General features: G+C 39.7%; 1 long non-coding RNA gene across 1 annotated transcript in view; it reads left to right on the top strand.

Moving 5' to 3' along the window:
* The window catches only part of LOC144322937 (uncharacterized), a 57,394-nt gene extending 34,913 nt beyond the window's left edge, over window positions 1-22,481 (top strand). Inside the window, exon 3 of the long non-coding RNA XR_013388520.1 lies at window positions 22,259-22,481. This is a non-coding gene — a long non-coding RNA (uncharacterized LOC144322937). The remainder of the gene's footprint in view (window positions 1-22,258) is intronic.
* Window positions 22,482-22,797: the final 316 nt, after the last annotated feature.

The following is a 22,797-nucleotide window of genomic DNA, read 5'->3' on the forward strand; positions in this document are numbered from 1 at the left end:
CAGATTAGCTTTTGTATATGTATTTGTGCTAGGTAGATAAGCACGAATAAACAAAATGCTTGAAATGATACTGGATCTGTCTCTAGATCCATCCTTTAGATTAAGATATGAAAGAGAATTCAGGGGTGGCATTAGCCTTCTGATGGCAGAGGTTCAACTAGGAAGGCAAGGAGTGGCATCTTGATATCCTGGCAAGTAATAGGAAACGTCTCCACACACATTTTAAACTAAAGACTAGATCTGAATAATGATTCTAGTGTTTATTAGCATTGTGATTTGGGATTCATCATTTAACCTCTCTGAATCTAATTTTCTTAATCTAGAAAATGGAATGAATCATTCCTACCTTGCAGAGCTGTTGTAAACATTCAATGTTAGAACTAAAGCATCTAAAGTGTCAGACACACAGAAGCTTGTGATCAATAAATTGAAGCCTTTATTCCACTATTAAATTCTAGGGCCTCATCCTTAGCTTGGCAACTACTGAAACTTCATTACTAAATTTAAGCAGACTTCAAAGAGCTATAGCAAGAGGAAGCTGTCAACTATTAGTTTCAGCAGGTCTCTTGATTTTGCAAGCTAATTTTTATTGAATGCTCAGAGTTTGGACTAGAATAAACTGTCCTAGTGGAACAAATCCAGGAGATGCTCAAAGCCCCATTTTGATATGAACCCTTTGGACCTCACCTGAGCTAATAAGCCAAAGTTGAAGGATTGAAGATGGTTGAAGCTTGGATCTGGGGTTCTCTCACTGATGACTCCCAATATACTCATAGTTCTTTCTCTCCACACTTAGCACAGTTAAGCAGATGAGTCCCTGAGGACTTAATGATCCTGTAGTATCTGCCCTGAAGGGCTTCTGGACTCCTTGCCAGGAAGTAGTTTAAGCCACTGTTTTCTGAACCTCTATTTCTAGCAACTGCACACAAATTCCACATATGAGATGCATACCTCTGGGATCCTATTTTCTGGGGAAGGATCCTATTCTTCATTCTCAGTGTTCTGGAGATAAATTCCCCCATGTGGGAGAAATGCAAATGAGGCAACATCTGGATCCTGAAGACTTAGAAGGACCCAGGTGCTCTGTCAGTTTACCATATCTATGTGGAAATCTGAGTATCTGTGCACTGAGTGCCAAATCACCCATTGTCAGACTGAGCTGACCTCTGCCTTCAGAATCAGACAGCCAGTACCACACACACACACACACACACAATCTATCTATCTATCTATCTATCTATCTATCTATCTATCTATCTATCTATCTATCTATATATAGACCTATACCTCCCAGGATTGCTATAAAATACATAAAAGAAACATGAAAGCACCATAGCAATAAATATTCATTGAATATGAGTCAGAAAAGTTAACATTAAGATTCAATGACAATGAAATCAAGACGTAATAAAAGACATGAGTAAAAGCCATACTGCTATCAACGCTTTGTGGAAATTGTTAAATGCCTATAAGTGTTAGATAATGCCCAAATAAGCTAGCTGAGTTTCTCTGGACCAAATTCAGAATTTCATTTTTATTTTATATATAAATATATTTATATATAAATAAATATATAAATATAAATATAAATAAATAAATAAATAAATAAATATATATATATATGCCAGGCACATAGTCCTAAGCATTTTATTAGTTCATTTAATTATATATCAGTCCTTTGAGGTAGTTTTTATTAATATCATCATTATCCACCTTCTACAGGTGAGGAAATTCAAGTATGGGGTTAGGTTATCCAAGGTTACACAATCGATAAATGGTAGCACTTGGATTCAGACCCAGGCAGTCTGGCTCCACAGTTCATGCTCTAACCACTATTCTATATTGTCTGCAGTTTTAAAATAAAGCCAAGACTCAGGAAGTGAGTGAATTGGCCAGGGACCCACAGCTGTTATGAGTGGAACCCTATTCTAACTCAGGTTTTTGGGTTCTTAGGTTCATGTTCTATCCCATGCTGTCTGCATCAGCTATAGGTGTGTGACTTTAGGCAAGTCCCTTGATTTTTGTCAAGCCTCATTTTCCACCTACAGAATGGGGATCATAATGCTGATTTCACAAAGGCATTCTGAGATTAAATACAATTAATTACATAAAATGTTTAATTCACTCCCTGGCATATAAATAAATGCTTAATAAATATTAGCTGGCAAGAAAAGCTCTTTATTCTCAATGCTTGATAAGTATTAGGAGCATGTTAACTCCAAACATGTCAACTAGAACGTATTAACTCTGGAAAGTACCACGTAAACAAAGGATCAATAGTTTTACATAATTTTTGTTCTCTAAACCTTGATAATTGCATTTAGATTTGCTTTAGAACCAGATGGTTGTTGTGTCATGGAAATACTTCTAGTCAAGGGCAAAATAAATATTGTGTAAGCCCTTGAAAACCCACTCCAATTAAGGCTCTTAAAAAAAAAAACTGGATGTTTGTGATCTGTGTCTAAATACTATTTTAAAATAGCATTCTTTTATTTCTATATCAAAATTTTAAGATGAATTAAGGCTGGAACTCTAAAAAACAATGTTGACCTGATTTACTGTTTTCTCATTGTCTGTTGAAGGTCCTGTTGACAGAATCAATGGAAATTATCAAGTTAAGTAGTAAGGTTCTTTTCTTTGTTCTTCTAAACAAAATTGTGGTGTACTTGTCAGATTTCAAGGATATGAGGGAACATGGTTTAAAAATGCCCTAGATAATTATACAGAAAGTAAAAGTTTTTAGACAATAAAAAGTAAGAGCCAAGAATATTTTGAACTCAAAATAGATGGACTATTTTTATAACGTAGGTGGTATCTGGAAACATAAATAGAACAAGAATATTAATGGTTTTTGGAGCATGGTATCCATTTCAATGCATATTTGGGGTTATATGTAATATTTTTTGCATTCATGGGTTTGCTCCTGTCCAAGTCCACTGCCATCATTCCAGCCCACCAACTCTTACCTACAGGATGACATTAGCCTTTCGATCCTTAGCATTTACGTCCTATTATGCACCAACCGAACAAACATATTGACTACTCATTGCCTTTAAGATGAGATCCAAACTGCTTAGACTGACATCAAGTGCACCATTATTGTGAGCATTATACAAGATAATATAAACTGATTCATGAATTCATTCATTCAATATAAGTTGACATTTTGCTGGCCCATTCCCTGTGCTAAACTTTGGGCATGCAGATGGATATCATGGTCCTTGCCTTCAAAGCAAAGTTTTCTCATCTTGTAGAGGGGAGGACAGACGAGTAAAACATCATTCATTGTGCAATGTGTAATAGAAGCCAAACAAGGATACTCCATACTTCCGAACAGAGGAAGGGCACCAATGTTTCCAGCTTCCCTCCCACTATCTTTATTCCAGCTCTGTACTGCATTGGTCTATTTGCAATTCTCCTAAATAGGATGCACATTCCCAACTCCCTGACTCTGCTGATATCGTGTGGTTTTTTTTCATGCTCAATCTCTTCATTGTCTGTTTATCCATTCAAACAACATGGATTAAAAGTGTACTGCATGCTAGAATATGTGTGCTGTACAGCCCAGATCAGTGAAAGAGAGGCACAGCCTTACTCTCTTGAGCTGACTGTGTTATCTTTCTCATCTCTTCCTGCTCCCTCTAGGCCTCCCCTTTCCGTGACCACTCAGTGATCTCCTTCTTAAGCTCCAGTAAACTTACGGTCTGTCCCATGTCAAATCTTGTACAGTTATCCAGGTACCAATCAGTATTTATTGGATAATTTACCCATAGTAATAGGGAATGCAAATATCATGGGGAGATAAAAATTTTAGATTTTAAAAACAATTTTAGATTATTTTTTTAAAGTTTAGATTATTTTTAAATTCTGCTCTTACTCCTTTAGTTGGGTGATGGTTGGTAATTCCCGTGAGACTCAATCTCCACACCTGTTAAAAAATTAGCAGAATGAACAAGTCCCAAGTTTGCAATTAGGTCTCTTTAAAAATCTAAAATTTTAGTATGCATTTAAAAAGCTAGATCAAATGTCTTTACATTTTATTTCTAGTGTTCATGGATATTTAGAGCAAGGGGAAGGAGGCCAAAATGGGGAAAGAAAAAGGAAGAAGATGAAAAAAAAAAAGAAGCAGCAAGGTCTCCACCAGGGAGAGAGCTGGAAACTCTGAAATAAGGCCAAAGACCTTTCTTTGCAGTGAATATTTCAGTACATAGAAATCTTTTTATTTTCCTGTAGCAAACCAAGTGAGCAGTTACTGATAGATTCTTAGTTATTGTTGGAAAGCTCTTTCTCTTTAGGGCAGAGGTAAACACCCGATAGGATTTTGAGAACTTGATTTATTGTTGGCCATTTTGCCCACCACTCTTCCATAAATTTCTTTCTATCAGATCTAAGCTGTGAATATCACATTGTTATTATCTTTGTTTTTGATAGCAGCAACCACTTTCTAGAACTCTTGTTTCGGTACTAGCAGCTTGGTCTTGTTCTCTGATGTTATGCAAAACACATCTGCCTCTTAACTTGCCAGTTGGAAACCTTATTTGCTGCATGCGATTTCCACCCTTTGATCCCTCTCTGCATCTCTCTTTATCAGTACCAAAAGCTGCAGCTGGAAGCTGGGCAAATACAACGGTGCCCAGCATTGCTTTTGGCCCTGGATCCATAAAATTAAGTCTGTCACACAGCTGGCGGGTTTTTCTCGAACTGGACTGCATGCATCACGAGAGCACTGCTTTCCCCTTTCCTCCCTGAATCATGGAAAGAACTGATGTGAGCTTCGTCTTTAAAGTCACAATGAACTTCCCCCAACTCGTAGCACACAGTGATTTAGTCATCTACACGAGTTCCTTTACAAATATTATTATATGATGTTCCTTCCTAACAGCTACCACAGTTTGAATTTGACATTATATTAATGTGATTAATGAACATCTCTCTGCACTAGTGTGTCATAAGCATCATGTGTCAGGACGCATGTCTACACGGCTCTGTTTCTGTTCCCAGCACCTAGCACGGTGCCTGGCATAGATGAGTAGGTGATGATTAAAATGTGTTGCATAAATTTAACCTTGCCTAAAGATGACCGAGTTGCCCCTCTGCAGTTGTCTTCAGAGCCAGTTGACCAGCAACAAGAGAATGGTTTCTGGATCTCTCTGATGAGCATCAGAGCATCTAGGTCTGCCTGCGTTTTCCTCTTTCTTTTACTCCCCTTAGCTGCCCTGCGTTGGCCTCCTTTCTTTCTCCTGTCTGTGTCATTAAAGCCACCACTGGAAGTTCCCTGGCACCCCTGTTACCTGAGCCTGAGCGGGAGGCCACACAGGGGACCCTGGGACAGGCTGAGGGCTGGAAGTGAAAAAAAGCTTTTGGTGACCTACTCACTGCACTGACGGACTTCATCTGGGTGCTGCCTACCTTCTGTCATTGCTGGGACTCAAGGTTTAAGTGAGCTCATTACAATTGAGATGCTTTTAAGTGAGTTGATGGTGTTAATAGTGATTATTGGTGGTGTGGGAGGGGCTGAATTTACACAGGACTGTAACTCTCATATATTTCTGTAATGTTTTAGTTTCCTTTTTACACTGGGGTCATGTTTACTTTAGCAACTGAAAGAAAAGACATAAAATCTTTAAAAAATATGTATTCATTGGATTTTATTTATTCATGAGAGGCACAGAAAGAGAGGCAGAGACTGAGGCAGAGGGAGAAGCAAGCTTCCTGTGGGGAGCCCGATATGGGACTTGATCCCAGGTCCCCAGGATCATGACCTGAGCTAAAGGTAGGTGCTTAACCGCTGAGCCACCGAGGTGCCCTACAATGAATATTTTTAAGTATCATTAGGGAAGTGACACTCTTGGGATGTCATGAAAATGATGTCATTTTTTCAAGAATTTACCAATTAAAACTTCAAAAGCATAATATAAAATGGAATAAATTCATAATAAAATATATACAGGGAAAGTCATTGAACTGATAATAAAATCACCTAGAGCTGATTTATTTCAAAACCCATACCTAAAGTTATATGGCACATTGGCCCAGAGAGGACTCAGAACCAAGGTGCTCCAGGTGCCACCACCTATGACTAGCAGGTTAGCAAACTCGATGTGCCTCCGTCTTCTCATTGGTAAAACAAGGAGAGTCCTGGTTCCTGTAGAGTCTGAAGCATGCAGATGAGGCTTTGCAATTGGGCTGCATCATTGTTGTTGCTGCTCTTGTTGTTTGTCTTCCGAACAATTTATATAGACATTGTAAGAGATCTCAACGTATTAACACCCTACTTATCTCTCAGAGCTTATTGTTCATATGTACAATTTATAGTTGAGAAAAACAAGTAATGATAGTTTGCTTGATACCTAGAAAGTTTCTCCTCCCGTGATTATATTTATCCGTTATTAAGTAGTTGAATATATTAGTTGAATATATTAATTGTGGAGTCTACATACATGAGGGCAAAGGAATGGACTAGAAGGTTGGTCAGGGGAAAAGTGGTGGGCCTGGTCCGATGAAAATGATGTTAGAAGTTCTATAATCTACTGCGTGTGTACTAGCTGTTGGACAGATCACCCAACCTCTCTGAGCCCCTTTTCTCATCCCTCAGATAAAAATATTATCTACTTCACTCAACTGCTGTGACATAATGTACATAAAATGCCTCATGAACTTTTTTGGGTTGGATTATCATGCTAGTTCCACCTTAGGAACCGTACGCCACCCTCAATTCCATATGCCCCTCATCCTCATGCTTCTATCCTGGGTTCTCCCCTAAACTTTCCCTCCTTGTCTCTATTCCCTTTGAAGTTGTGTATATATTTCAACCCCTAAGCTAAGGGTGGGCAGTCATGTATTGGTATAATTTGTCCCCAGGTTTCTTTCTTACTGGTCCTGCCATGAGTTCAAGGCATTGAAAGCCAAGAAGGTAAAAATGGTTTAAAAGGTAGGGAAGCACAGCTTAAAGCAACCCAACTGTAGCTGGAAAGCAATGGTCACGAGCAGTGACTTCTTCATGAGCTAGAAGCACTAGTGTCCTCTTTAAGAGAAAGCAACACACAGAAGCGGATCTCCAAGAATCACAGACGTCTACAGGCTTTTCAGCACTGACTTTAGTTTCAGTATCCAGTAAATATTTACTCAACAGTCATAATGCCAAGCAGGGGGAATAAAAAAAAAAAAAGAAAAACTATGAGTCAACCGTGCCTCTCAGGATGGTATGTTCAGGTGTAATATTTAGAGACCCAAGTCCGTGTTCCTAGGAAGGGCTAATAGCATATCAGAACATGTGTACACAAACACACTATGTTTGAAAACGAGGTAATGCAATTGCTTAGAGATATCTTTGAGGGCTACAAACATTGTTTAACTTCTTCTTAAACTTGTGGTTTACTTGGTAGGCAGATAATACAAGTAGTAGTCAAAGCTAAAATGCAAAAGAATATTTAAAAATAGAAAATACTAACTTTAAAACCTTATATAGCTTAAAAAATACCCCAAATGATTTTATTTATTTATTTTAGAGAGCATGAGCTGGGGAGGGGGCCGAGGGAGAGAGAGAATCTTAAACAGACTCCGCACTGAGTGCAGAGCCTGATGTGGGGCTTGATCTCATGACCCTGAGATCATGACCTGAGCCAAAATCAAGAGTCAGATGCCTAATTGTCTGAACCACCCAGGCTCTCCTTTTGTAGCTTTTTCAATGCCACATTAAAATTGCTCAGACTCGATTCCCAAAATAACCTACTTCACGTTTGCTTCTTAGAAATAAAATCCTATAAATTGAAGGCCTTTGCTTTTTGAGTCTCTGCCAATACTTAGTCACCATTCAAACATAAAGACCCTGCATTTTTAGAATAATCCATCAAAAAGGAGACATAAAGTTCAAGGTCTCCAACACACATGCACACATGTACAATTTCAAAATTCTAAAATCCACCAAAACACTTTTGAGGTCCTGTCCCATTATATCTCTCCAACTCAAAATATCTTTGAGGTTCCTTTCATTTTAGAGTATACATAAATTCCATGGCTCACTAGTTTTGCTGTTCAATTTCTTTTATTAGATGACCATGAGTCCACCCATATGCTTTCCCCTGTATCTCCTTCCTCAGCCTGAGAGAGGGAAATGACCCGGGTACCTTGAAGGCCTAGGATGCATGCTACTTATGACTTGCCCTGTGGTTTGTGAGTTCCCTTTAATTATCTTCCTCTTTTCAGTGGATATTTGGAAATCTTTCACTTTATAAATTGAAAATCCTTTAAGGATTAAGTATAGTAGAGATCAGAATCCAGGCTTAAAGAGGATAAACACTGACCAGGAAAACTAGCTATGTGAGAGGTAAGGGTGGCATTAGTGAGGTGAAGGAATGATGGATGACTTCTCTTGGCAATAATGGGAAATGGGTCAAGTACCACAGTATTGGCTTAACGCACTGCTTCCTGGGAGCTATCGACAGCTGTTAAATACTGAGCCCCTTACAGTTGCTGGAAAAGTAGCTGTGCTGGATTATTTCCAGCTCATCTGGATTTCTGTTGTGAAAAATAAGCATCATTAATGTGAGGTATAGTTTCTAAGAAACCCTTTGGAGCCCTGGGGTGGGGCTGAGGGTGGTGTGGTAGGGTGGGGAGCAGAATGGACAGAGCCAGAAATGCTCTATGGGTCAAAATGTAAAGGATAGAGTAAGAGCAGTTGCTCTCTAGAATGATATTCTCATTGAGCTTCTGTGGGTCATCTTCTCTTTTCTGGTTAGCGAGCTGACCAATTACGACATATCACCGTTACCCCCAGTGTTGTGCTGACTTGAGTCTGGGCACTTAGTCATGCTCTCTGCGAGTCATGCTCTCTGCTTGTTGCCACTTACTGAATTTTTGCCTATGACAATGGAGGTGAAAGCCAAAATCGGCACTTTTTTCTTGTTAGCAACACTTGTACATGTTTGAGGGGAGAAGGGGATAACTGACACTGAAGGTTTTTCTAATTATATCTGAATGTCACTTGCCAATGTATTTCCCGGTTACCATGGATAATTGCAAACTAGTGGATCACTATTCAGTAATACTTTTGGGTTTTGTATTTTGAGTCTTTATCTAAAATCTTACTGCTACCCACTTCCCTATAACAGAGCTTTGACATTTGCTGTGGAGCTCCTGCCAAGAGGCGCTTGGAGGTAGAGGTGAGGTACAGGTGCCAAATAGAGGCTGCATGCAAGGCAGTGTTTGTTCAACATGTTGGGCTGGTTTTCCCCTTCCATTCTCTGAGAAAGGCCTCTTTATATGAGGTTGGTGTGTTCTGGCCATTGTTTTGTGACATCTGAGACTACTTCCTATTACTTCAGGGGATTTTACAATCCTGAAAATAGTCTCAAAACGAAGCTTAAATTAACCTTATTGTTGTGGGCAGGCCGCATGTCTCATAATCCCCCCACCCCCCACCTTTTGGGATGAGGAGAAACGAAAGATGACTGTCCTAATGTGAAAAGTCCATTTTATTTTTACTTCTATACCATAGAAATCATGCATCAAAGACTTACTTAACAATGTGTCTGCCACCATATGCATGTGAGACATAGAGTAACTTATTCAAAGAGTTTATGAATAAAGAAGCTGAAACTATGAAAAATCCAGTTTATATCGCCCAGGTCATATAGCTTTATGGAGCAGTTCTGGAATTGTAACCTAGTTTCTATAACAAAAGTCTTTACTCTTCCCAGTTACACCATCCCTATTCTCTAGCTCCTTAATTTCAGGGAGTATGTCTTAACAAATCTTTGTATATCCCACCCTGTAGGAGTGGAAACCCAGGGTCAAGGACACATATTTTAACCAGTTACTTGGAAAAACCATATGACCGCTCTGGGTCTTGTAGACTTTATTTATGGCTAGATCATAACATTTATGGACTACTTACTCTACGGCAGGCATTGTTAGACACGTTATATACCTTAGCTTAATTAACCCTCTTGACAGCCTATACCTATGTCATAGGTCTAATTATACCTTTTATACAGAGGAGGAACAAGACAGGGAGATTAATAGGTTGGGCAAGTTCACAGAGCTAAAATTGTCGGATCATGATTCCAATGTAGGCTCTCTGACTCTAGTCTAGAACAAGGACCCTTCACCACTCTGCTATATAGTTTTCTGCGATACAATCTCACAGCTGCTTCCGGCTCTCCAGGCTATAACTCCGTCTAGCTGCAGACATTCTCATCTTGATGACTTCTTTTGACCCCCTAACTCTTCCTTTTAAAAGACTTTTCCCCACAGGGGGCACCTCGGTGGCTCCATCAGCAGGTAAGCGGCTGCCTTCAGCTCAGGTTACGATCTCAGGGTCCCAGATCAAGTCCATGCTGAGCAGGGAGTCTGCTTCTCCCTCTCTCCCTCCTCCTGCTCATTTGCTCTCTTTCTTGCTCTCTGTCTCTCAAATAAATAAATAAATAAAATCTTAAAAGAAGGACTTTCCCCTGCAATTATTAATATAACGTGGAATCCTCTACAATTAGGATGACTCTCCACTGATTAACCCATAATGATCCTCTTACATGTTCTCTATTACTCCATAGTTCCTGTCTAGCATGATTTACTATCTTCTCCAAAAGACTTACACAAGGTAAATCTTATGTGTGCCATATTTCTCCATTTGCAGTACCTCTTATAAAAAGATAATGCCTCCCACCTTTTAAAAAATATGACCTAGAGCAGCACAAAGTGTAGTTTTATGACACATCAGGAGGCCAAATCAGAACTGTTTCCACAATAACAAGCTGTGAGGCTGCAAGATTGGATTATGCTTTAAAGGTGAGGAGTAAACACGAGGAACAGATGATCCCTTCACAAACAGCAATTCTGTTTTTGTTCTACCTGTGTTAAAGCCATAAGAATGAAAGCAAAGAAAAACAAAAAGTCTATCCAAACCAAATATTTATTCCTTCCCCTGGGTGAATGTAAATATGCTAATTAACATTCTAAATATTGAGGATTCTGGGAAAAATAATAATTTATATTAATATCACCAATACATCTGGCCTTTATTTCCAGAATAGGTATAATTATCTACTTAGAGATGACAGAAATACAGATAGAGTGAAAGAGAAAAATAGTATAACACAGTGAATAGATACTAAAGGTTTCGCTTTTGTCAAACTAGATGTTCACTATCATTTATTGGAATTCCTTTGTATTCTTTTTTTTTTTAATTTTTTTTTAAAATTTATTTATGATAGTCACAGAGAGAGAGAGAGAGAGAGGCAGAGACACAGGCAGAAGGAGAAGCAGGCTCCATGCACCGGGAGCCCGATGTGGGATTCGATCCCGGGTCTCCAGGATCGCGCCCTGGGCCAAAGGCAGGTGCCAAACCATGGCGCCACCCAGGGATCCCCTCCTTTGTATTCTTTTTTTTTTAGAACTCTTTTTTTTTTTTTTTTTTAATTTGTATTTATTTATGATAGGCACACAGTGAGAGAGAGAGAGGCAGAGACATAGGCAGAGGGAGAAGCAGGCTCCATGCACTGGGAGCCCGACGTGGGATTCGATCCCGGGTCTCCAGGATCGTGCCCTGGGCCAAAGGCCGGCGCTAAACCGCTGCGCCACCCAGGGATCCTCCTTTGTATTCTTTATTAAAAAACTGACCATTGCTTCTTATATTTAGGTGTTTATTTTAATGACTCAAATTAAAAAGAATGGAAATGTACAAGTATGTCCATAAATATGCTTCTTTTTTATCATTATTCTTTTTAATATTTTATTTTTAAGAAATCTCTACACCCAATGTGGGGCTTGAACTCACTACTCCAAGATCAAGAGGTGCATGCTACATTAACTAAGCCAGCCAGGTGCCTCACTTCTTTTTTGTTATTGGTCATTTTGCTAAAATGCTGCCCTTTTCTAGAAGCATATTTTAAGTCAATGAATTTATGAGGAAAATACAAGTATAAGGTTAGAGTGTTTGCATTTTATAAAAAAATAAAACTTCAGAAAATAATAGTTTTCATATTCAGTAGTGTCCTTATTTACTCTTTATCAACTTAAAAATTATGAGAAACTGGCAAGCTTACTTAGTTTTCAAATATTTAATACTGTTTAAAACTGGTCTCTCTCTTTTTTTCCTGGAGCATCTGATAAGACAGTATAAGTAAAACATTTCAGAAAATATCCCCTGAGCTATTGGAATAAAGGAAGAGCTTATCTGAGACTTAACCTCATATTTTCTGAAAGACTTTAATCTATATCTAAAATGATTCTTTTAATAGGAGCGATGTGCTTATCTGCTTCAGGAGTTGAAGAGGAGAACTGATCGATGCTCCTCAAATACTGTTCTAAGAGAACAATTTAAAAGACCCAAGATTTAATGGGTTCAAAGTGTTTGAAAAGAAATCTATAAGAAATCTATATTGAATATATTTTCTTACATCATTTTTCCTGCTTTTGTGTTTTCTGATATTGCCTACCTGCTTGACTCTTGGTATTTCTGAATTCTTTCCAGTCATTGCTTGACTGGGAATAAATCTCTCTTCTTTTATGCTACTCTATTAAAGTTTCAAATAAGAGGAGAATGAAAAAATGAAAAGCAGATTGATAATGGTCAGAGCTGTTGACTTTAATACATGACATGACCTAGTTTCAGGTCAGGGTGGAGTGGTGTTGAGGTGAGATTCAGACACTTCCTTACCACCCTGCTTCTCCCTCTCTCCCTAGTATAGAATGCCCCTAGTATGATGACTTCTGCTTTTGTTGGAAGGCAGCCCCTATGTCTGCCTACTGCATTCTTGGAGTCTATGATCACATGTTCCCTTCCCTTGCTGGATTTGTCTTAGACTTAGATGGCTCAGAGAGGTTGCTCATCAGGTTGGTTTCTACAGCCCTGAGTTCTGAAGCCTTATCTTAACTTATCTGCTCTGTAATAGCTGAATCATGACTCATGTATATCCTGTTAGTCCAGTAGAGAGAGAGAGAGAGAGAGTGTGTGTGTGTGTGCGCGTGCGCGTGCACATGGGTGTAAAGGGACACAAATGTATTAACCCTGTGTTTCTGCTATGTCCTCTGGACAGTTTAAGGGCTATCTAGGTAGTGGTAATCAAGACATACAAGGACTCTGCTCATATGGAGTTTATACTCTGCAACAAGTTTTGGGTGGAAGTACAGAAATGAGTAAAGAAGGGAGAGAAAGAAAGGAAAGGAGGAAGGAAAAAATGGGATAGGATAAGTGGCAGAGTGATGGGATGGAAAGATTAGTAGGCAGGGGCTACTGTAGATTAAATGGTCAGGAAAGTTCCCCTGAAGGAGGAGAACTCAAGCTAAATGACAAGAAACATGCAGTTATGCAAAGAACAATTGGGAGGATATGCCAAGCAGAAGGAAAAACTGGCATAAAGGCTCTTGGACTAGAATAATCTCAGTGTGTTTGAGGAATATTTCTATGATTGGAATGGGGTGGATGAGGGGAGAGTAGTCAGAGATGAGAGGAAGCAAATCATGGAGGGTTTTGCCAACTGGGGCTAGGAGTTCAGGTTTTATCCTAAATGTGATTGAGGGGGCAGACTGGGTGGCTCCATGGTTTAGCGCCGCCTTCGGCCAAGGGCCTGGTCCTGGAGACCCAGGATTGAGTCCCATGTTGGGCTCCCTGCATGGAGCCTGCTTCTTCCTCTGCCTGTGTCTCTGCCTCTCTCTCCCCCTCTCTGTGTCTCTCATGAATAAATAAAGATCTTTAAAAAATAAAAATAAATGTGATTGAAAGCCATCCAGGGGTTTTCAGTTACCATTAGGATAGAGGGTGACTGGATCTGATACACATTTTTAAAAGATCATGTATTGATGTACATTTTAAAAGATCATACTTTTTTTAAAAGATTTGTTTATTTATTCATTCAGAGAGAGCGAAGAGAGAGGCAGAGACACAGGCAGAGGGAGAAGCAGCCTCCATGCAGGAAGCCCGATATGGGACTCCATCCTGGGTCTCCAGGATCACACCCCAGGCTGCAGGCGGCGCTAAACCGCTGCACCACCGGGGCTGCCTCAAGATCATACATTTTTAAAAGGAAATATGGAGAATATCTCATAAGAGAGAAAGGTATACAAGGGAGGCAGGAAGGTGGTTCAAGAAAGCATTGCTGTAAGTTCAGGTGAGAGGTGATTGTGACTTACACAGGGAATGTGGTTTAGGAGAGAAGCAGAGAAGTAGGTGGTTCTGGATATGATTTAAAGAGAGAGAGGACAGGGCTGCCACATAGACTGGATGTAGAAGATGAAGGAGAGAAAGGCCTTAAATTTAAGTTGTAGACTTTTGGTTGGAGAAACTAGATGGTTGGAGGTGCCTTTTGGTAAAGCTGTGGGAAAATCAGATCGGGGAGGAGTTTTGGGGTTGAGTTGTTCTGGCCATGTTATTTCTGAGAAATGTAAGTGAAGATTCAAGTAGGCCATTGGATATATAAGTCCACAGAGTTACATTTCAAGACCAAGACAAACCTAGAGGTTTGATTTGGCTTTTATCATCTTATAGATGTAATTTGAACCATTAGATTGGGTGAGATCCAAGGGGGTTTGGGATGTAGCCCTAGCCCACTCCAATATTTAGAGGATGGAAAGTAAAGGAATAGTCAGCAGAGATGTCTGAAAAGGAGCAGCTCAGTGAGAGAAAAGTAGGAAGGTGATATCATGGAAACCAAGAAAAGGAGGTATTTCATGAAGGATGAAGTGGGCAGTTGTGTTGATAGCTGATGAAAAAGAATGGAGAAGGATCTACAGAGATCACAGTAGAAGTTTTTGTGGGTGGAGCAGGCTATAGCATATTGTAGTAGGTGAAGAATGTGGAGTGGAAATTGTGACTGGAAGCAACTCTTCCAAGAAGTTTAAAGTCAAGGGAGTCGTTTTTAAATTAGATTAGGAGTATATTGTAAACACTGTGGTGTGAAGTAAAATTCAGTATTTGGAAAACAGCGAAGTATAGCTTTTGCACACATGCCTAGAAATTTAAACTACCATTTAATATCCTTCAGTGGGTTAAACAGTTTTTTGGTTTTGTTTTGTTTTTTTGTGGAAAGAAATTATTCCCTTTCAAATCTGGAGAGTTTATTAGTTCTCAAACAGGTTGAAGCCAAAGAATTTCTTGTGAGAGTCATACTTTCAGGGGTGAGGCTTGGCAGTTCACAGTAGGGAGTTGTTTTTTTTTTTTTTTTTTTTTTTTGTTTGTTTGTTTTTGCACAGAAAGCAGAAAGAATAAAAGATTCTTTTGAAAGGTTAATGCAGAACTGTAGATACTGAGAAAAGAAAAAAAAACCTTTCACAAGGAGATATACAGGTAGGTATCCAATTCAAACCCTGGGAAAAGATAGTAATCTAACCTATTTATTTTAAAAAATGAACATGTATGTTAAGTGTTCTCAGTAGAATAGGGAAGGCCAAAGTGAGGCACTGCTGATATAGATCATAGGTAGGTGCAGAGAGTCCATAGCAATTTCATGGAGAACCTGTGGCACGGGAGATGGAGGAAGTTCAAATATCCAGGCAGCATGAGTAATATTTAGTGGGGCAGTGGGTACTTAAGATGGATTGCTGCATTGAAACTGGTGGGAAGTAAGCTCACTAGGATGAATTGGGGCAATATTGTAACTGGTTTGAATGCCAACGTAAGAACTTAATTTTGCAAGGACTTTATATAGTTGGAAGTTTTTAAATAGAGGAATCGTCTTTTTTGATATCAAGGTTATATTTCTTTTTGATATTAAATTATACATTCTGACTTAGAGTTTCATAATCTTTTGAAGTGGTCAAGCCAACAAGCTTCTAGGAGAATGTGAAAACTGGAATAATGCATCTATTCTGAGAATTGTTATACAGCAGGCACATCTTATTCTTTCAACACCTAACATTTCACCCTTCCTTTGGGATGTCCCTACATGCTTGAGCTACCAAGAGCCTCACATGCCTTCCATCAGAACTTAGTACAATGACCAGGGAAAGGCTTTAAGAGCCTGAGGATCTCATTCAGAGGAATTGTCAGAAACCTATGGAAATGATCAGAAAACAGGTCAAAGAGATGCACTCACTCACTCACTCACTCACTCACTCATTCATGCATTATTTATTGAGCACCTAGATGAGCCAGATAGACTAGCTTCATGGACATGTGACCTGTGTGGTCATAGAGAGTCCCATGCTCAAAATGACTCTCTGCTTGCTTTAATGCTTTGCTGTCACCATCTTGAAGTTCTTAATAATTTTATGGTTGAGCATATGATTTTTAAGTGAAAGTCTGATGGGAGAATGGATCATGAGCAGAGGAGATACACACACATGTGTATCTTATTCTCAGTATGTATACCTTGTTCTTTGCTGTCCCACTCCCGCATAGCATTTGTGATGGTCACGATGAGGACAAAGGTTCCAGGAACCCATGATGGGTGGGAATTCAGTGAGACTCAAACAAGTAGAAGAAAATCATGTTACACTGAAAACTAAGTATGGAGGGGTAGTGATAGCCCCCAAAGGCCACACTTTCCATCCAAATTGGAACTTGCTACAAACTGAGATGAATATTGGTATCTAAGAAAAGGACTATCAAGGAACCTTATCATATTCTTTCTTAGCTTTGTTTTGCTGAAAATGATGATATAGAAAGGGAAAGACAATTCCTTTTCCTTTCAGCCGTCCGTACTCATTAGTAAGCTGCGGGTAGACAGTGTTGATAGAATGTGCATATATAAAAAAGTGAATTAAAATAGTTGACTTAGTTGTGTGGAGCACTTCTCGGATGGTAAAAATATCATATGCATGTGCGAGTTATGAAGTACAAACTGTAATTTTGATGATTCCATATATGAGTTAATGTAAGTATATTTGCATTTGAACCTGGCAACATACACTATAAAAATGAGTGGTATAGATCATGGTGATAAATTAAAATTAAAATTTTGAACAAGATTAAGTAGCAAAAAAAAAAAAAAAAAAAAAACCACCATGACCAGTCAAGAGAACATAGAAGAAAAATACTTTATATTTTAATATTTAATTCTTTAATAGTATAGTTTGTACATTTGTCCTACTTTTTAAACAAGAAGCCCTGCTTATCATTCTGTAAGGAGCCCCACATATTATGTAACTGAACCTGGAGACTGTATTATGCTGGGAAATGGGAGTATGATGATAGATAAGTAAGATTCTTACTCTCATAGGGTTTGTTTCAGAGGGGTAATTACATAATAACAATTGTTATGAGGTAAGGAAAGGTGCAGAGTGCTATGAAAACATAGAAATGGAAGACTGCTGCGGGGATATTGTTGACTACTCCATAGTCCTCCTTTGCCAACAAAATTCTCCTACTTTAGAAGTTGAAACTGCCACCCCCTATCCCCCACCATCACCATATAGAGTACGGGCACATGAATAAATTCTACCCAATGTTATCTGAATGGAAGTTTGTTGGCGTAGGTGCACTTTTAGGAAATATTTTCTGTCCTGATAAAAAGAGAAGCATTTGAGGAGAAAACCCTTCTCTTCTTTCTTACTTTAGACATTGATGTATAAGGACATGATGCTTGGAGCTGTGGGTAGGTATCTTGTGACTATGAGGGAAAATTCAGAAAAAATGGCAGAAAGCCCACTCAGCATTCGAATGTAACTTTGACCCTAGGAGTCCATCCAGAACTAAATGCCTATAGAGCTCCTGTTCGATGAGGAAAAATGAATTCTTGTTGTTAAATTCTTGTATTCTGTTGCTTGCAACCAACACTTCCTGACTAACCTATTGATCGGCTCCAGACGACTGGGGAGACTTCTGCCCAAGAAAATTGTTTTTCATCTACACCAAAGGATGACCAGGAATTGAGTTTTTAAAGATTTGAGGGAACAGAGTTCTAGGCAAACAGAATAAACTTAGTTGACAGCCCTAAATCAGGAAAGGCATGTGGCAGGTTTGAGAAACGAAGAGCTCTAAGTATATGTGCTAAAGACCAGAGTAGGCGTTCAGCATCCAGGACACCAGATCTGGGCACAAACCAACAGATAGATGACCCCACCCTTTTCCTTCTGCAGGGTGGTGATGTGGTTGTTGCTGCAACTCCATGACCTGTCCAGGAAGCACAGACTCCAGCCCTCCCCATCAGCTTTTGGTAGCCTAAATTTTCTTTGCATCTGTGTTGACAGTTCCACGTGGGGGGAGGTGGAGGCCCTGTCTCCATGCAGCTACCATGAGCAGCCACACAGAGGTTATCAGAGCTTTAGCACACTGTAAACCTTTTGGCACATAACCCCCCTTGTTTTGATAAATAAGCAAAATGATGCGGAGGTGGCAGAGAGCAGAGAGAAAAGAAAAATCTCTGGGGGCGTGTGCATCAGCAGATATACTTAAAATATTTTTGTAAAAGACTTGGATGATTCCCCAAATGATAAAAATAATAAGAGCAAAGTCATCAGGAGGGTGTGTATAATTGCAGTGTGAATGTGTGGAATTCAGTTGGCCTCCCCGGTGTGGCCTGATGATTCCCACAACAATGACACTAAAGGAAGAAGACTGTCAGAGCCTCTGTCACCACCGTGTTGATCAGCGGAGCATCTGGGTCTTCAGACTCTGCCAGGAGAGTGGAGAGCAGGACTTTGCAAAACAGGCACGTACCTGAAAGGCCCATTCAGCTTGCAGTTACCCAATGGTAGTGACTTTCTGTAATTCGTGGGAGGGAGGAGATGAAATCCTGGACCCTGGCTTAGAAAGGAAAAGAAAAGCAAGGCGAGAAGGAACTTGCATTTTAATGATGTTTTTGATAAATTTCCGTGGCGCTTTGTGGGTATTATAGCAACGTGATGTCCTGAATCCTCCTACTAGCCATGTGAGTCCTCCAGAGAAGAAGAGACCAAAGCAATGAAATATCTCAGTGGCTTGTCCACAGCATGAATGAACGAGAGACACCATAGAAATACAACCAGCACTGTTGACTTAATGAGTGGGCCTCTCTCACCTTTTCTTCTGGTTTTTGATCCTTGACCCAGATTGGGCAGGAAATAAACTCTGGTGGCAAAAAGCTGCTGTTGGCCTTATGATTGTCAAATGGAATTACCCAGCCTGACTTGGTCACCTAATAAACCATCTAAAAAAAGGAAGATTTCTGAATCTCTACTAGGGGTTTTGGTGGATTTTTTGAGGAAAACCCAACGGGAGTGTCTAACTTGAGCTGGAATGGGAGTTGGCAGTCTTCCCGGGTTTGTGTTCTCTCATCCTCTCTCAACCATTTAACACATGTTAGTTGAGTGCCTATTACGTGCTGGGCACGGTGCTAGGCGCTAGTGAAAAATAAGTGAAGGGGAGGATACTGGAGAGTGGCACCTGCTACAGGAAATAAAACAAAGAAAAAGGAGAGAATCTGATGAGTCCGGAGGATGGGGTTCCTTTGGAGAAGGTAGCCAGGGAAGGAATCTTTAAAACATGAAATATGTGAAGCCTCCCTTTCCCAGGGAAGCCTCCTGGGAAAACCCAGGACAGATTCCTGGTGGAGAAGTCTGCAAGCACCAAGGCCCTGAGATAGGAACAAGAAAGGCAAAAAGCCAGCATGACTGGATTTTAAGGAGAAAGAGGGTAAATCGTAGGAGATGGAGTTGGAAAGTGATTCATTCATGAATACTATTCATTGTGCTAGGTGCTGCTTCAGAGGAAAGTTCTAGGTCTTCTTTTTTGTTGTTGTTTAAAGATTTTATTCATGAGAAACACACACGAGAGAGAGAGAGAGAGAGAGAGAGAGAGAGAGAGAGGCAGAGACACAGGGACAGGGAGAAGCAGGCTCCCTGTGGGGAGACCCATGTGGGCCTCGATCCCAGGACCCTGTGATCACGACCTGAGCCAAAGGCAGATGTTCAACCACTGAGCCACCGGGCATCCCTTTTTGTTGGTTTTTTTGCAAGATACTCCAGAATCACAAAACTGAACACAGGAAAGGCCCTGCCCAGTAGGCGTCAGCATCTTGTTTCTCTCTTGTCTGCTCCTGTCGAGAGGCGCTTAGTGACCTTATTTTGCCTTCATGTACTTTCCATAGACAAAACTCCCTAAGATGTTATCCTATGCTATTTTTAAGGTAGTTTATGAAATAGGAATGAATACCAGCACAGTTTGTTCCTGTGAGTCTGTAGTAACCAAATGCTCCCTTACTTGGCATATTTTGGCTTCCACAAAGGGATCCTATTGAGAGGGTTTTCACAAAGTCAGCACTTGGTATTCTGAGACAGTCTTTCGACGAATACTTTGTTAATATAATCGCCTTCAATGTATAAAGTAGTTTGAAAAGTGGTTCTGAAAAGTCTCTCTGACCAATCTCTGACCCTGACAAATAACACTGCAGGAGGGCTCCATCCAAGGGGAATTGGCATGGATTTGTGCATTTATGGATTTAGTTTCTGTGTAGAAAAACAAATCACTTAAATCCTGGATCAGAGGATATATAGGACTTCTCTTTTCTGCTGTGGCCCAAGCTGTGATCGCGTACTGGGCCTTAGAAATCTCAAAAAGACTTACAAATCAAAAATTATTTGCTTCTTGGTTTTACTCCCTTTTGGATTAGATTTTGGGGTCACTTGAGTCTATGCAGGTAACGCTAGGTCCACCTATGCTGTTTTACCCTAGCTGGGTGAAAAGGTTTATTATGAGGAACTGAGGAAAGTTGGTGATGAAAGAGGATCTCCATCTCTTACTACTGTCAATGTTTTGAGTCGATCCAGGCCACATCCTCGCTGCTGTTTACCGCTGCATCTAGTGTACTGCCTGGCCTAGAGTAGATGCTCATTAAATATTTGTTGAATGAAGGAAATATTAACAAAATTAGGGACTGCAGTGAATTAGTTATAATTAAGACAATCGTCTCTTTGTGTAAGATAAGCCAATTAAAAAAATACAATTATAGTCCCCTCCCTTTGCCCTCCAGCTATCCGGCCCTCTGCTCCCACCTAGCAACGTGTGTAATTAAGAGCCTACATTCAAGAGGCAACATCCTCTATTCTCAGCCCAGCGCCATCACTGGGTGGTGTGACCTTAACAAAGTTTAATAAATTTTCTGTGACCCAGTTTTCTTACCTATAACATGAAGGTCATAAAGCCCACTTCAAAGAGGATAAGAATTAAATGAACTAATGTATGGAAAGTGAGTAAAGAAGAGTATCTATTGCCTGCTCCTGTCCATACCTATGAATGGCTGTGGGCGGAAGGCTTCAGTTCCCGACCAGGTGGGCTTCTTTATAGGGCCGCCCACAATAAGGCAACTAACCTCCCCCAGAGTGAGTGATCTGGGCAAAGAGGAAGAAGTTGCAGTGCCATAAAATATGACCTGGTCTCCAGTTCTTGTAACATCACAGTTTAAATATGCTTATATTGATTTTAAATGACCACACTTAAAAGAGCTTCAGAGTTTCCAATCTTGCTTAGAAGGTAACCATTGTTTGTATATGTATCTACCAAGAGCTATCACAAGACATGTTCTATTTTTGAGAAAACAGCTCTTTACCTGTAATTCATTACTATGCGTCATATAAGGGTCTAACATTATTTCTCCTTAATGGCCAGACAGTTAAACAGCCAAAATTAACTGTATACTCTACCCTTGATTCTGAGTTGAATTTGTATCTTCATCACTAATTGCTATAACACATAAATCTTGCCCCAATATCAGTGATTTGATGTTAGAAAAGATTATTTTCTTTTTGTAAAAACTGTCCATTGAGGGTGTTTCTAGGTGGGACTCTCCTAGGTTGCCTCTTCCAACCAGTGATTCAAAGACCTAGACTTCTTGCATCTTGTGGCCTCTCCATCTTCATGAGGCTCCTAAGCCTGGGTAGTTATCACTATTCTTGTAAGCCACAAATGGAAAAGTACATGGAAACCAAGCACGTGAGAATTTTATGGGTCAAGCTTGGAGGTGACAAGCTGCATTTCCATGCTCATCTCATAAGCCAGAGTTCAAAAGCATGGCCACCCCTAAATATAAGGGAGAATGGAAAATATATTCTGGTTGGTGGCACCGATCTTTGTCAGTTTCTATGCTAATGTATTTTGATTATAAAGATTTTATGATCTGCTTGATGTTTCTTAAAGTCTCCATTGGTTTTCTTTTTCTATTTTCCTTTATTTTGAGGAGGGGGGAGGCATTTTCCTTCAGTTCCAAATCAAAACGAAATAGCCATAATAAAACTCTATTGAGATTTTAATTGACAATGTATTCAACTTAGTATTATTTGTATAAGAGGTGATATTTATGTTAATAAGTCTTCCCAGCCAAGTACATGTATCTTTTCCCTTTTATTTTAGGTATTGTTTTATGTGCTGCCTTAAGATTGGGCTATGGAAGAGACTGAACAGGATCAGAAAGGTTCATGGCTGAGATTTTGTTTTTTTGTTTTTCTTTTTAAAGTTGAAGTATAATATACTTACTCTAAAGTGGACAGATCTTAAACCCCTGTCAAGATGCAGAGCATTACTATCCCTTCAGAAGATTCTCTTGTGCCTCTGCCAGTGAATCATCATCACAAAGGTAACTATTGCTCTTATTTGCAGCACCATAGAGTTAGTAGTAGTTCTTCTTTAAAAAATGAAAAAAAAAAAAGATTTTACTTATTTATTTGAGAGAGAGAGAAAGAGAGAGCATGTGTGAGCAGGGGGAGGGGAAGTTAACCAAGAGGCCCAACGCAAGGCTTGATCCCAGGATCCTGGGATCATGAGCTAAGCCAAAGGGAGATGCTTAACCAACTGAGCCACCCAGGCACCCCAGTAGTGCTTATTCTTGAACTTTGTATAATTGACAAAACACAGTATATAATTTTTGTGTGTCAGGCTTCTTTTGCTCCATG

This window comes from Canis aureus, chromosome 11 (assembly GCF_053574225.1).
Source record: "Canis aureus isolate CA01 chromosome 11, VMU_Caureus_v.1.0, whole genome shotgun sequence".
NCBI classification, from domain to species: domain Eukaryota; kingdom Metazoa; phylum Chordata; class Mammalia; order Carnivora; family Canidae; genus Canis; species Canis aureus.